This window comes from Myripristis murdjan, chromosome 4 (genome assembly GCF_902150065.1).
Source record: "Myripristis murdjan chromosome 4, fMyrMur1.1, whole genome shotgun sequence".
NCBI lineage: Eukaryota > Metazoa > Chordata > Actinopteri > Holocentriformes > Holocentridae > Myripristis > Myripristis murdjan.
Genome location: NC_043983.1, coordinates 24,912,712 through 24,927,677, shown reverse-complemented (window position 1 = coordinate 24,927,677; position 14,966 = coordinate 24,912,712). Strand labels below are relative to the sequence as shown.

The window sequence follows — 14,966 nt, the reverse complement described above, 5'->3', positions numbered from 1 at the left end:
TGGTGGGTCTGAATAGGGGGACCCCATGTCCTCTTTAATGTCAAATGAATAACTCCTGACCTAACATAGGCCTTTGATTGGCATAACCACCAGTTGGATGGATCGGTGGGTTGGGTGGTGTGTGTGTCTGTGTGTGTGTGTGTACTGGGACAGTGCATATTAATACAAAGTTCATCCAGTAGTCTCCGGGCAGGGTGTAGCTAAAACAACAAACATTAAGAATAGAAGCACTGAAAATACAATCAACGATAGAAGCAATGAAGTATGCAGTTGCAGTGTCTGTGTATGTGTGTATGTTCATTGCAAAATTTTGAAAGTCAGTGTTGGTAGATGCAGGTTTCAACTATATGAAAGTGTATGTGCACACTTGCATCTATGCACACATCCTGTGTTGTGCCCTCAACTGTGTGCATGTGGCCAGAGAGAGCATGAACTAAATGAGGACGGCGGACTGAGTGATTTACTGGTTAGCCGACTTAGTCTCTGCCTGGCTGGCTGGCTGGCTGGCTGGCTGGGTTGTGAGGCCCCGGCTCAGGCTCTGAGGCCCTCACTGTTTGGAAAATGAAGGAGCCCTGGGCCCGCGAGCCTGTGGGATGCCCTGTTCATGAATGGCGAGGCAGGAAGGGGGGAGGTGGGGGGGACGGCTGAAAGAGGCAGCTCAAGCAGAAAGAGAGGGAGAGGGGTTAAGTGGAGGCAGGTGTTCCATGACAAACCTTACAACCCCCCACCTCTCCTTTACTCTGATTCTCTCTGCCAACACCAAGCCTTTTGAGACTACAGCAGCAAGCCGGCACTAGAGTCTCACTAGAGTCTCACTAGAGCCTCAATAGAGTCTCACTAGAGTCTCAATAGAGCCTCACTAGAGCCTCACTAGACACGGACACTTGTCAGTCAGTTCCCTCTTTTGCCTCTAATTTTTTTTTTGTTAGTCTTTATCTCGCCACTGTATCCACTTCATCTAATCTATCCTGCCTGTTGCAGCTTTCTATCTTTCTTTCTTTCTTTCTTTCTTTCTTTCTTTCTTTCTTTCTCTGCATTCCAGGTTTTGCTCTTTGTGTTTTCCTCGTTGCTGGAAGACCACCTGGCTTTGTGGTTAAAAATGGTATAAAACCGCTGTTGCGTTTAGCAGATGGACAGTTTCCCCCATTGCTCCCCTCTCCCTGACCCAGCTGGCAAATTAATTTAAGACTGGATTGACGTAAAATCGCAAAGTTCTCTCAACATGTTCCAGGGGTTCCTAAACTCCAGCTCAGACTGGAGCTAAATAGTACACAAATCCTATTTTGATTGCTGGAAAAACAGGGAGCGCCTGATTTATGTCATCTTGTAATTTGGTTAAAATGAAATGAAATCGGGCCATGATTATAAATTTTCCCCACTCAAAGGTAATACGATTTACTCCTTTTCCAAGAGTTTGCTGTTTTGGCATGTAACTATCACATTTTCGTGCTAGGCCAATTTGACGTTGCTTTGCAGTCGATCATGGCATGGGTTCTAGAAAAGGCTGGAAATGCATGGAGTTGAGATGCTTGAGGAAAAGTGGTTGTTTAAGTGAGATGTCCTTTTCCAGCCCTCCAGTGAAGTTTTTCTCCAAGGAAAATTCCACCTTCAGACACTCTAACACTGTTATATATCACCAGTCTGTGATGTTGATGCATTCCTGGGGTTATTTTTGGATGAAGTGTAATTGACTTATTTATATGTAATTTATTTAATCACTCTCTGTCAATCTGGACTTGTTACACCAAGACGTTGGTTTTACCTCTAGAGATCAATAACAACAAGGTTAGCGATGGCAACATCAAGACAAAAGAGCTTTTTCTTCGAAGGAAAAGCATGTTTTGTCCTTAGTTCTTGTGGCTGTGTTGCATTCTGGGATCTCTTCCTCTTCTACAATGGGTTTTTCACCATGTGATTGTTGACGGGCGCAAAATTGTAAGTCTTTGATCCAGGACTGACACCAAAAGCTGGCAATTACCATTGGTATTTTAGGGTCGCCGAAAAATTTTCACCTATTACACCATATTGTAGCTGCACTGGGAAAATCTTGATCTGGTCACATCAATTACATGTGGTTAGTTATCCACAGAAATAAACAAAGAATTTATTTGCAAAAACTGCTGAATGCCATCCCATGATTTATTTACTTATTTATTCATGTATTTGCAGAAGAATTCTTCAATTATACATGACAAAACCAAAAAAGGACTTATGAGTGCAAAGTGTTTTAGAGTGTTGTTTTCCTTTTTATATTTAGGGAACCACAAAGGTCCTTGAAGTGGTTTAGTGTCACAATCGTTCTGTGGAAATGATCTTAATGGAGGCACCATATGGGGGTTCCCATGTACAAAGACATATCAGGTTGAGGTATGTGACCTCATGTATGCCTACCTGGCGGTCTGTGACATGAAAACATGTGAGCGCTCCTGTCCTTATGTACTGAAATCAGTAGAAGAAAGCATAGCGTTGTCATTTATTATGTATCTCTGGTCAGATTAATGAGGACAGATCAGATCCTTCACCACAGAAACAGTAGCTTTCCTTTGACCCCTCTCCCTCAGGTGTGATTCACAAAGCCTCTTTTGTGTGACTGTGTGTATGTGTGTGTGTGTGTGTGTGTGTGTGTGTGTGTGTGTGTGTGTGTGTGTTTGCATTTACTGTAACCAGAATGCTTGAAACTTCTTATCAAGGTTCAAGGTTTGTTATTGTCATTTACGTGTTCACACATGAAACGAAATCTGTACTCAGGACCAGCAGTGTGCAAAAAATCTAAAGGAATAATCTGTAATAATTGTCCTATGATAAGAAAGTAGAATAATTTAATAAATTGATTAAAAATAAATAGATAAAATGGGCATGCCTAATAATACTAAAGTGTAAACAAAAGCGGTGTTAAAACAGAGCAGCATTTTATCAGGGTAGGTAAAGGCTTGGCAGCATGACTAACAAGTGTGTTTCTTCCACTCTGCCAAGACATGTGTGGGATATGTGTGTGTGTGTGCGTGCATGCGTTTGTGAATGTCTGTCAGTGGGGGCAGAGATGATGATGTTTTAATCTTTGAGGAGTTGTTAGTTCAAGTCCCACAGCGGCTGGTTCTTGTTGTTGTGTCCTTGAGCAACCTCAGGCGGCAGCTGGCCTCAGCAAAACATCTGGAACAAAGACAAGCGCCTGTCGCTCTCTCTCATCCCTGAATCACCACAAAGTCATCAGACACACACACACACACACACACGCACGCACACAGACACACACACACTTAAGTCATCCAGCCCTAACAGCAAGCCATGCCCACAACCCACTGCTTGTATGCTTTCACTTACTTGCTTACAATTATTTTGCACAGACGGATGAATTTGAGAGTCTTACAATAAATCCACATGCCACGGATGAGCTGCAGATTCCATTTTTTCTGTGTGTTGCAGCAACATACACGTCCCCAACCACAGCCACGGAGTATAGCACGTGTCCAGTGTGTGAGCAGCCACTCAGCACCCCGAGGCTGGCTTCGTCTGCAGTGGCTCAGTAAGCCAGACCACTTCAGACCAGGGCAGCACTGATAGAGCTAAACGGATAAGGCGCAGACCTAGAATAGAAACAGCCCCAAGAAACCACTACACTGGCACTGATTAAAGACTTAAAAAATGATTAAAAGTTCCCCTCTAGACAAGAGTGAGGTGTTTCTGGTGGAGTGCCGGAGGGTGACATACAATTTACTCACAGCATTGCAGGTTCAAATCCAGCTTGTCAGCCGTTTGATGTGTCATTTCTTTCATTTCTTTTTTATCATATTGCTCTGTTACCAAATCAAGCAAAATGGCCACAAGGAAAATAGTGGATGAAGAGGTTTTTCAAAACAATTGACATGATTCATTTGCAGATGTGTGTAAAAATGTAAATAGAACCAAGTAAATATGTGTAAAAACGTTTGAAAAATGTTGGAAAAATCTCTATCTTCATGCCAGACAGGCTGCATTATCTGAGAGAGGCGCAGCTTCCTGAGATGTATAACACGCCCTGCCTGGTCACATACAGGGACACAAAGTCTATCTACTTAACAAACTCAAATCAGAAGCTGTGATAACAAGGTCGCCACACGACGGCTGCACCGCGACCTTAACTGGTGTGCATGTGTGATGGAGGAAGGCCTTATCAATACCTTATCAGCCACAGGAAGTGGGACAACATGCCAGACAGCAGTACTAACAAGAGGGAGGTGGCTGGTGGGTAGTTGTATTTCTTTTTTTTTTTTTTCTTTTTTTTTTTTTCCCCCAGCGCCAATGTGGTCAGAGTTATTGGGAAGTTGGCACCTCTCGTATCTCCTGCCTGCACTGTATTATTTTTAATGGTAACCCTCAAATTGAGCTGCACATGCCGCGTCATGTTGCTGGCAAAGTGGCATCAGTGTGTCTGTTGAGCTTTAGCACATTAGGAGTGCTTTCCACTACTTACGCTGTGGAGAGCACCACTACGAGGAATATGATTTCCGTATGTATGAGGCAGTTGTTCTGATGTATGATGCAAACCAAAATTATGAGCGTATTGTATCATAAAGTAACTATAATATAGACTGTAATTTACACAAGAGTTCAGGCACATGGGAGGTTTAATGCCACCACACAGGAGGATGGACTTACTTTACTGTGCGAGCAAGGGGAGGTTATGAGAATGATGTTTTATGTTTTATTGTCCCTTAAATGAAGATTTAAGGATTGAAGTGTACGCTCTAGTAGAATGTCCTCCATCCCCGCCAATTTCTTTTGGTCGGATGATTGTGAAAGACTTGAGTTGTGTTTTAGGCAGGGGGAGCTTCTTGTGGCAGGTTTTATTTGTCAAGCTCGGGACACGAGACAAAGCACTTTGTTTAAGAGTTTGCGCAAGAATCTGCTATGTTGTTTTGTTTCACCATTGCATGTATGCTTGGTTTCTTATAAGTCTTTGTGGGACCCAAAAACACAAACAAACACACAAATACACAAACAACCAAAAATTCCTTATGTTAGCAGCTGTCTTATTTGGGGCACTTGGAGCTAAGTGAGCAGCGACTGACAAAGGACGCCCTCCTTCAGCGAAAGTGAAGTTTCTGGTGAGAGCACTCCACAACATGCAGTTGGATCCCGGTCAAGTCACAGGATAGAGATCGGGATATATAGGGCAAAACTGCACAATGTTTGTTTGTTCGCAGACGGATCACAGTAAACAAAATGCACCTAACAGATTTTGCTAAACAGATTTATTTCTCTTTTTTAGGCTCCGGTTGGAAAATGCTCGGCCACACTGTTTTATCAAATCTAATCAAGAATTGGGATATCTGCCAGTGGCAAGTCCCTAGACTAAGAGTTAAATCCCCTCCTCTGAACCTGCCCTAGCAGCCGAGCTCTGTGAGGCTCCTGTATTTGGCCAGAAGTCAGGGTCTCTGTGGCTGTTTCTCCACTCATCAACCTATCCCTGACACATGGAGGTATTTTGCGAAAGAGCGAGGGAAGGAGGGAGAAAAACACAAGAATGGAGTAGACCAAGGGGAGAGGGAGGGAGAGGCAGATGGAAACAGAGGGGCCAGCAGTGACCCTTCACCTAGCAACATGTATTAGGACGTTGTGAAACAGATAAGAGGCTACGGTGGAAAAATGAGTCGGTTGTCTGTCTGACGTTCGCCCCCCCGAGGTCTGCGGGGTTCAGCCTTGGGCCTGACGCACAGTGAGGATAACTGTGTGTGGTGTATTTTTAGGTGGCTGTCTGTCTGTCTGTCTGTGGCCATGCATGTTCTGCGTGCGTTGACATACTCACGGGCCGCATACTTGCGAGCATGTGTGAATACTTAAATCGCATGAGTGCAATTTATTCCTGTGCATCTGTGTGAGTTTGGCAGTGTTGTTTTGCGGGTCATTTGCTAATGGATTGCCGTAATAACGTGAAACGTAAAAGAAGGAGACAGAGGCAGAGGAGGAAACAGGTGAGGGTTTGAGTCGGAGAGGGAGTGGGGGGGGGGAAAAGCAAAAAAGGGACCTGAGAGTAACTGAGTGAGTCTGATAAAGGGAGCGAGGGAGGGAGGGAGGGAAAGAGAGGGAGCAGGGGGCAGGAGGTTATTGGATTGCTCCGGTCAGCTACAGAAATGACTTTTCCATGACTCCAGGTATGTGATCCCGGCTGAGCCCAGGGATATCCTCTGTTTATGCTCAGGCAAAGACCCGCAGATTAGGCGGCCTGGTATTCGCCTGATTAAAATGACCTTCTTGTGTAAACTAAGCTGGTGAGCTGAGAGCGGTGCGCACACACAAGGGACCTTTCGGGACCTCGGCGGTGTATGAACAAGTCTGCCCGTCTAATTAACGCGCACACACTCTCCCTCTCTCTCGCACACACACCGAGTTAAGTGTGTTCATACTGCACTGAGGCTAAAGCACCGTGGAGATCAAGGAGTAATGCCCTATGGGAGAATCAGTGGTGCTAATAAAACTATTATCCACTCCCAGTATTAAATACAAAGAGCTATCCGCAAGAGACGGATGTGCCTTTGTCTGGACCACCAGTGCCAGAGTCTGTCTATCTTTGTGTGCAGTACATGCATGTGTGTGTGTGTGTGTGTGGCTTTGTGTCTACCAATTTGTATTGTGTGTGAGTCTTGCTGTACACATGTGGTGTGTGTTCATGTGTGTGTTCAGTTGGAAAGGCCAGGTGAAAGGATTAGACAGTTAGGTCAAGGCCCAGTGCCGCTACACTCGGTCATTTCGGATATTCCCATCAATCATCTGTCTTCCCCCCCTGTTCTCTACCCGCTCTTTTGTCGCCACCATCGCTGTCCCCCCACTCTCTCTCTCTCTCTCTCTCTCTCTCTCTCTCTCTCTCTCTCTTTCTCTCTTTCTCTCTTAAATGGTTTTTGCTGTCTGTTTTTTTGTGGTGAGGTTGAGTAACAGTTTTCACAGATTTCAACTCCTATTAGATTAGGAAACTGAAACTCGGGTTCTCAGACCTCTCTCTCTCCCTTGCAGTATAACATGTGCTTTTCAGGTGTGTGTGTGTGTGTGTCCGAGCATGTGTGTTTACGTGCATATCCCAGCTCTGTCCTATGGTTTATCACTGCTGACAGCTGTCGTATTGCTATAGTGTAACCCTTTCCCTAAGAGCAGCCTGTGTTTTTGCCTGCGGTCTCCTCATCCCCCCCCTCCGGCAGTAAATCCTTGAAGGCTACACTCCGCTAGTTCCTGCCACAAAATGCATCACCAACCGGGTTAGCCTGTTAGCATCTACATGTAGCACGACACCCCTGACCGCAGGATGTGGCTCGCTGTGGAAGAGAGGTGCAAGATTCTCACACCGTATCACGTTATTAGACCACATCTACACAGATTCAGATATTTTTGAAAATGCAACTTCACTTTTCCACTTTTAGAGAAGAATCCGTCTGTGCAGGAGCATAGAAATGAAAATGGCAAATTCGCTATTTAAGCATGCACTGCAAAAACCAAAATCTTACCAAGAATATTTGTCTTATTTCAAGTCAAAATGTCTTATTTCTAGTCAAAATATCTCATTACACTTAAAATAAGACATGATCACCTCAGAAGTAACTTGTTTTTAGACAGTTTGCACTTGATTCAAGTGAAAATTCTCTTGAAACAAGTGAAAATTGTCTAAAAACAAGTTTGGCTATTTCTTAGGTGATCATGTCCAATTTTAAGTGTAATGAGATATTTTGACTAGAAATAAGACATTTTGACTTGAAATAAGACAAATATTCTTGGTAAGATTTTGAGTGTGTAAGAGTGACTGGGCTGTTACAAGAGCAAGTGTAAATAGTTTCAAATTCCCTAATAATGTCCAGAACGGTGCAGAAAATGAAGTTGGGAGAATTTAGGGCCGTATGAAATCGCCTTTTGGTCACTGACAACTTGTCGTGTGTTCACCATTTTCATGTGGACAGGAGGAAAAATACAGCAACATTTCCAAACAAATCATGGCCATGTGAACGTAGCTTTAGTTGACATCCCATTCCAGCCCACAGAAAGTTGTTGTCTACTAGACTTGAAGAGAACTCAAGTATCTACAGCTAAAATATTAACGAAAAGCCAGAAATATGCAGCCACCACTACAGTAGCTAATTCATCCAGGAGCCTTCGTGAATACTTATTTCCAACCCTATTCAATATTCAACAGGTGGCACCTGCATAACAAAACTGTCCGGTTCTGTCAAAGCGATCAGTCACTTAAAAGACCTCAAACATTACGCAGTTTAGCTACATTAAAGAAAAAAAAATGTTGGACCAAATGTGACACAGTATCATTGACTCACAGCCAAAAAGCAAAGTGGTCTTGTCAGGCTTGCAAGATTGGAGTGAAGACAAAAATATGCCAGAGTGAAGGTTCACTTTGCCTGGATACCTTCTGGTACTCACTGGAGAGGAAAGTGTTTTTTTTTTTTTTTTTCCTTTTCTTTCCTGTTTTTGAGATGATCTCTGGTTTATATCTCAGGTGAGAGAAACACAGTGAAAAGGGGGTGGTGTTAGTAAGTGCATTGTCTATAGGTCTCTCTCAGGCATCTGTTTAGTGTTACACTGTTTGGACAAAAAGCACCAAACATGCACATTGCCTCCTGGGATGCAAACCTCATATCTCCAAAAAGTTTCAACGACATGTAATGAAGATGCATGACGGATTGTAATTTCCTCCTCGCTGACAAACATTCATATTTGAGACGCCGTGTTTTTGTTTGCCGTGTGTTTTCCGAGGCTACTAAACTTTCATTCTAAGTTAAAAATAAACGCCTAAATTGGAATTACAGAGTTTATCACATGACAGCAACAATATACTGGACTTCCCCACTGTTCTCTGTCCGATCTACAGCTGTCTTTAAGTTCTGACCAGGGATAAGCTTTTCTGCTCCCACACCAAACCCTGTAACAGGTAGTGTGGAGTGCAAAACAGACTCCAGATCAAAGTCACTGCAAGGGCAACTTCCCACTCTCCCCCTGTGCCTGATTCGAACAAGGTTTTCATACTTGTTTTGCATCCGTTTTGAAGTCTTTTTTTTTAACTCTTTGATTTTTTTTTTCAAGCTGGCTTAGCTCAAATTTTATTTATTCTGAGAAAAAAAAATCAATTACATTTGGAAAAATAATCAAGATTGCCGGTGGAGAGTTTTTTTTTTTTTTTTTTTGTAAATCTGAAACCTGTTTTGTCAGTGGATGGAAAAGCTGGGTTTCTGGGTTGGATGCAGGGCCACAGAGGACACTGGGAGGAGTGGGAATGTCAAGACAAAGACGACCAGTCGAGAAGGAATGCTGGTGTCCTGCTGAGCTAATCCTAGCTGGAAGAAAAGAGAAAATGTGGAGAGGGAGCGAGAGAGGGAGGAGACGAAAGGATGGCAAAGGAAGGTGGGAGGGTTTAAGGCCGAAATGGAAAGGGTTGCTTGAGAAAAATCCTCTTCCCATTCACCAGTTTCTCTCTATCATTCACTCGCTTTCTCTGCCGTGCTTTAGGGAGCTCTCTTTTTCACTGGTGGTCTGGCTGGTTTCTGTGCAGTTATTGGGGCATTTGGAGTTAATGAGACAGCTGTACTATGTGAGAGGTGAAGTCCTTTAGATCAGCATTTCTCAGTCTTTACGGACCAGCGATCAGTTGTCTTTTTAGTCCTGGAGGGGGGGGGTGAGCACTACCATTTTCACCCCCAAGGGCCATTTTTATTGAAACAAACACCTTTTTAGATTAGATTAGATCAGACTTTTTCAATAGATTCAATTAATTAGGATTCTTGTGCAAATTTAGAAGACTGTGCTGAGAATCTCAAATGATGGTTTTTCACAGAAGCACCTGTACCTTGATTGTTTGCCCTGAACAGATCCTACTAATCACCGAGAAGTACTATTTGAGCACTTTGGGGTACATTTGGGTAACTGAGTACTTTTTGGTACTTTTGGGTAATTGTTTGAGAACTCTGGTGTATTTTAGGGTACTCTTGGGTACTTTTGGATTACTGTTTGAGAACTTTAGGGTACTTTTAGGTGATGATTAGGACCTCTTTGAGCAGAAGCAACTGGCACTTGGCACTAGAAATTGAATGTGTCTTTCCTATGTGCAGTTTATGCATGTGTACTCTACTATGTATACATATGCAAATGCCATACAAATCTGCTGCTGTATCAACATCAGTATGTGTGTGTACAGTTTTCAAACCATGCATGAGACACGGACACAGAATCTGTTCCCTGTGATTTAAAGCAGATCTTCACAGCCTCTGTATGAGATCAGGAGTGACTGCAGCATTGGATTGACCCCCCAGTTAGGAGCCGGACCGTCGAGAACCAGGGAAAAAATGGGCTGAAACAGATTTAAAATGAACCAGAGCAGCGCAACACCAAAGGTCACAATACCATGACACGCCAAGAATCACTACATGTGTCCATTTCAGCACCATGAGAACGTCTCCCGTGTTGCCATACCGGCTGAATCTGAGACGTTTCCTGTCCAACTTCCTGCACAAGGCCTCCTGGTTTTGTCCCGTCTGGACCAAGCTTGAAACAATTACAACCGGCTCGGGGGAAATCACCTCCCTCCGCTGGACGCTTCAGCTCATTTTTCACAACACCGCCGACTCTTTTAAAGTGTTGACAAAGACATTAAACATGAAGGCCTTTGTCAGTGACATGGTTTTTGGACATCCTCTAGCCAAAGAAAGATAATAAAAGGATTTGAAATAAGTCAAGTAGCTTCTTTATAAGAAGCAGATAGGGGCAAATGACTCTGAACATGTAACTATTTATCTTACGCAAGAATTTTAGGCATTCTTTCAGGCTATTTAAGGGCAGGGAGACACTTGGAATAGAGTCCCAGTTGGCACAGGCAGTTCAGTTGTTTTTGGCTAGTGTCATTATTTAAACATTTTTTAACAAGGACATAAAGTATTCATAATTATAATCTGACAGTTCCACCCCCACCACGTCATTTTTTTTTCTTGTGAAATGCATATTTCTCTATAGACGAGTCAACAGAATGAAAACCACACTTGTCCCATCCATTCAACTTTTGACTGCAAGTTGAGAAGTTTAAAGGGATCAACCAAAAGGAGAAAGTGGAGAAATGTGATTTCATAGATAGATGAATGTTTGTTGTGGTAACTTTGGTCCAGACAGATTTCCACAGCGGATGGAAAAACAACTAAAGACGGCATTTTTATGGTCCAGCTGCTTCTCAATCTTTACACCCATCTCTCACACAAAACAAAATTTCGCTTTCTGTTGTTCTTTGGTTTCTCTCCTGCGTCTCCGGGTTTCTATCTTTTCGATTCGTCTGTCTTTAATTCGGCTTGTTTTGAAATTACTTCTGCTTTTCTGTCTCTTTGTGCCTCTCTGCCTGGCTTTGTTTCTTTACAGTGCTTTACATTTTTTGCAAAATACCAGAGTACTGTATGATCTGGATTTATCTAATCTTACTCCAAGTGTGCCCCCGCCATTCCACCACATCACTGTTGCTGGTTAAGCCAGAGATGGAGATAATTCGAATTCTGTGCAGGGCTTCAGGCAGATTAGGGCAAAAACGGTTATTATCTTTTTCTCATATCTTGATTAAATAAGGAAGAGAGAGGGGGTTAGGGATATTTGTCATTAAAAAAATCAGTTTCCAGGAAGAAGAGCCCAGGAGGTGATTTAGTGGTAAATGTTGGAGGAATTTATTCCCCTTGTTGTGGTAAAATGTGAAAATGTTGCTTTTGCCTTCTCTTGTCTTCCATGGATTTTTTTTTTTTTTTGGGCAGTGTAGACACCTCTTTGGAGAGTCCAACAGATACATGCATGTCGACGTTGTATTTTCAGCAACCAACGGGAATGAATTCCTCAAAGAACTGAGAATCGGAGGGAGGAAATGTAATATCAAAAACAAAGGGAAGGAGAGTGGGGGACGAAGAAAAAGAGGGGAGAGAGGTGGGGGTGTTAAAGGTTGAGAAAGGCCAGTGAGACACTGATTTCATTAGAGCTCCCTGTGTGAACGGTCCTCCTCCAGGGCTGCTTCCAGGAGGGAGGGCATTGTTCTGCTCTGTGCCCCAGCTCAGGGCTCCCGCCGTGGGCAAGGCTTGTTAGGGAGACACTCTCCTGTAGAGGAGGCAGGACAAGGGTTATCAAAGGACAAAGGGGCCTTTTGGTTCTCTAACAGGCGGACAGGTCAGAGGCTTTGGCGTGTATGTGTGTGTGTGTGTGTGTGTGTGTATGTGTGTGTGAAAGAGAGAGCAGATGCAATGTGTTTCTCCACACATTCTCTCACATGCATTCACATGTTTGCTCATACTACTCAAATGAGCCTGAATGGAAGGACTATGGAAGGATATCTGTCAGATAAGTTTCCAGGAGACAGAGACCATCTGTGTGTGTGTGTGTGTGTGTGTGTTTGTGTGTGCATGTGTGTATGCGTGTGACATGGCAGATGACTGATCAGAGCTTTGGTATGGTGAGGATACCAGTAGGACATGCTAGAGGAAACTCTTGTTTATTCCAATCCCAGCCCTGCCCAGCTCACTGATCTGTCAAAAAGCCATAACAAGCTAAATACCCCCATCTGCTGAGGCGTTTATTTTAACATTGTGTTCAGTACACAAACACTGAACTATCTGGTCTTGCTGCAGAGGAAACAGTGGTAACACTGTAACCTTTGACCAGAATCGTCATTAATATTCCAAATATTCTTCCAGTGTGTTGTACGGTGTAGGCCTGCACGGTACTGGGAAAAACATATAGTGCATTTTTTCTGCCATATATATTGCAATATGAAAAATATAGGAAATTTCACCAGATATCTACAATTAATAATCAGGATTTTTATCATCTGGCCACTTTCAAAATTGTCTTGTTATAACAAAACAAACCCGCTTACTTCTGCCACACTTGGTTCCACTTCCCTGGAGTGGAATTCCAGGGGAGCCAAAAAAAAAAAAAAAAAAAAAAAAAGTTTTATAATAGGCTTTACAAATCGATTTATGTATCACAAAGCTCTCAAACTCAAGCACCTAACAGATTTATCTACAGTTTATGCTGGCCAAATGTAAGTACAGGTAGATCTGGACACTGTATGTGTTAATGTAAAGCGTTTCTTAGAGTATGGACCAGCCCTGTGACAGTAAGTTTTTAACCAGTATGGACAGGGTGCTGCTGGTAACAGAATTACATGCACATAAAAGCCGACTCATTTCACAGAACGCCTGGCTCTAGCATCCAGGTGTCATAATCCGCAACAGTAGCCACGTCTTGTGCGTGTTTACGGGCAGGTGACACACACATGTGACACACAGCCACCCAGCGTGAGAGGGAGTGTGTTAAAACCCCTTGATACATTGGTGTCATTTATCCCCTTTACACCATGTGCACTAGCCAACAATAAAAAATAAGGAGACATGATTAATTTCTGGGAACTATATGCTCTGAAATTTTTTTTTTAAAAAATGCCTGCACCATTTTCAATCAGCCGATAACAGCTGATTCAGCAAACCTAACCTCAGCCATTGTAATGTAAAGTAGCCACTGGTGATTTACCAAATGGATCAATTATAGAACATATTGACACAAAAATGCCCTGGCTCGTTAACATTACACCAGTATTAACCACTAGAAAATGATCACAATAGTTTTGAAGCAGTCAGGATTTTAAAAAGAGGGCAGAGTGGCGGCCAGCGGCTAATGTCATTAACTCAGTGCTTAAGTTTCAGTTTGTTGCTATGGCAACATACTGTATGTTGGATCTGGCCAGGGTGTCAATATATAACAGTAATTAGACTTGAGTCAGAATATGAGTGCATTAAAGTGTTAGCTCACACCTTCCAACCAATCAGAAATTAGTATGCAAACAGACTATGGTATAAATAAATATAATATATTGTTATGAGCTATCAGAAAATATATATCCTGCTTCTGTGAGTGTGCAGCTAAACTTCACTGTGTGGCAGATAAATAAGTCGGTGCTCACCCAAGGCAGCTCCAAAAATACACCTGGGTGCATCGGGTATATTGAGGTAATGATATATATTCAATTTAGGAATAAGCACACCATATAATAATTTCCATTACCAGAAATAAACATTAATACATTTGTTATCTTCGTATCTTTCAGCATAGTGCATGTGGCATGAAGCAAGTGTTGGCATGAAGCAGTATAACGTCAATTTAGATTTTTTTTTTTTTTAACGTCAGGATGTACCTGCCATGAACTATATCATTAGGCTCATAATTATCGATGAATGGCCTACAGGTTTTTTCGTAGATTCATAGATTCCTCCGTCCCCTCATTTATCAAGAACACTTTGTTTCACATCTTGACATGTTGGAGGTCAAATGTGGGTCCTTGTGGAAAATGTATCAAGGGGGAAACACTGCTGTAGTGTACAGTATCCTTATCATCATCTCTCATCTGCCCTGCCATCTACTGTGTGTTTAGAGGAGCTTGGGTTTGTCATATATAGGTTACAGTCTGGTGAGATTAGAGTTATTAAAACTAACAGGGAACATTCCGGCTTTACAGGCCTCTCTTTCTCCTTCTTTTCCCCTCCTGTGCCAACACATACACACACAGGCACACTCTTGGCCATTTTTTTACTGCACAGAGCTACTCCTGAATTCCTCATAGTTTATAAGTTCCCTTTCCCTGTCTGCTTTTCCGTCCTTTATCTTTGCCATGTGGAAAGCAAAAGACACATTCAGTCAGTTTTTTAATCTGCCAGGAACGGGACACCGCGTTGGCTACAAATTACCCGGGATGCCATGGGTGTGACTCAGCTCGTGAACTTTGTCCCGTTAAAATCTCTCTGGCTTTCTCTCATCTTCCCTGTCCCGCTCCAGTGTGGATCCCAGTTTGAGATCCCAGCTAGGCAGCACAGAACTGGGTCTCTCTGACCCCGCGAAGCACAACCACATTCCAGGAAGTGATTGACTTTGCATAATCTCTTTTGGGGTTTTAATTAAATAAAAGTGATATCCTTTTAATTAGTTTGTGGGTT

The 14,966-nt window shown here is 42.8% G+C and overlaps 1 protein-coding gene across 2 annotated transcripts in view; it reads left to right on the top strand.

Annotated features, from left to right (window-relative positions):
* The window catches only part of ror1 (receptor tyrosine kinase-like orphan receptor 1), a 150,565-nt gene that overhangs the window by 19,461 nt on the left and 116,138 nt on the right, over positions 1–14,966 (top strand). The gene's annotated exons all lie outside the window — the stretch shown is intronic.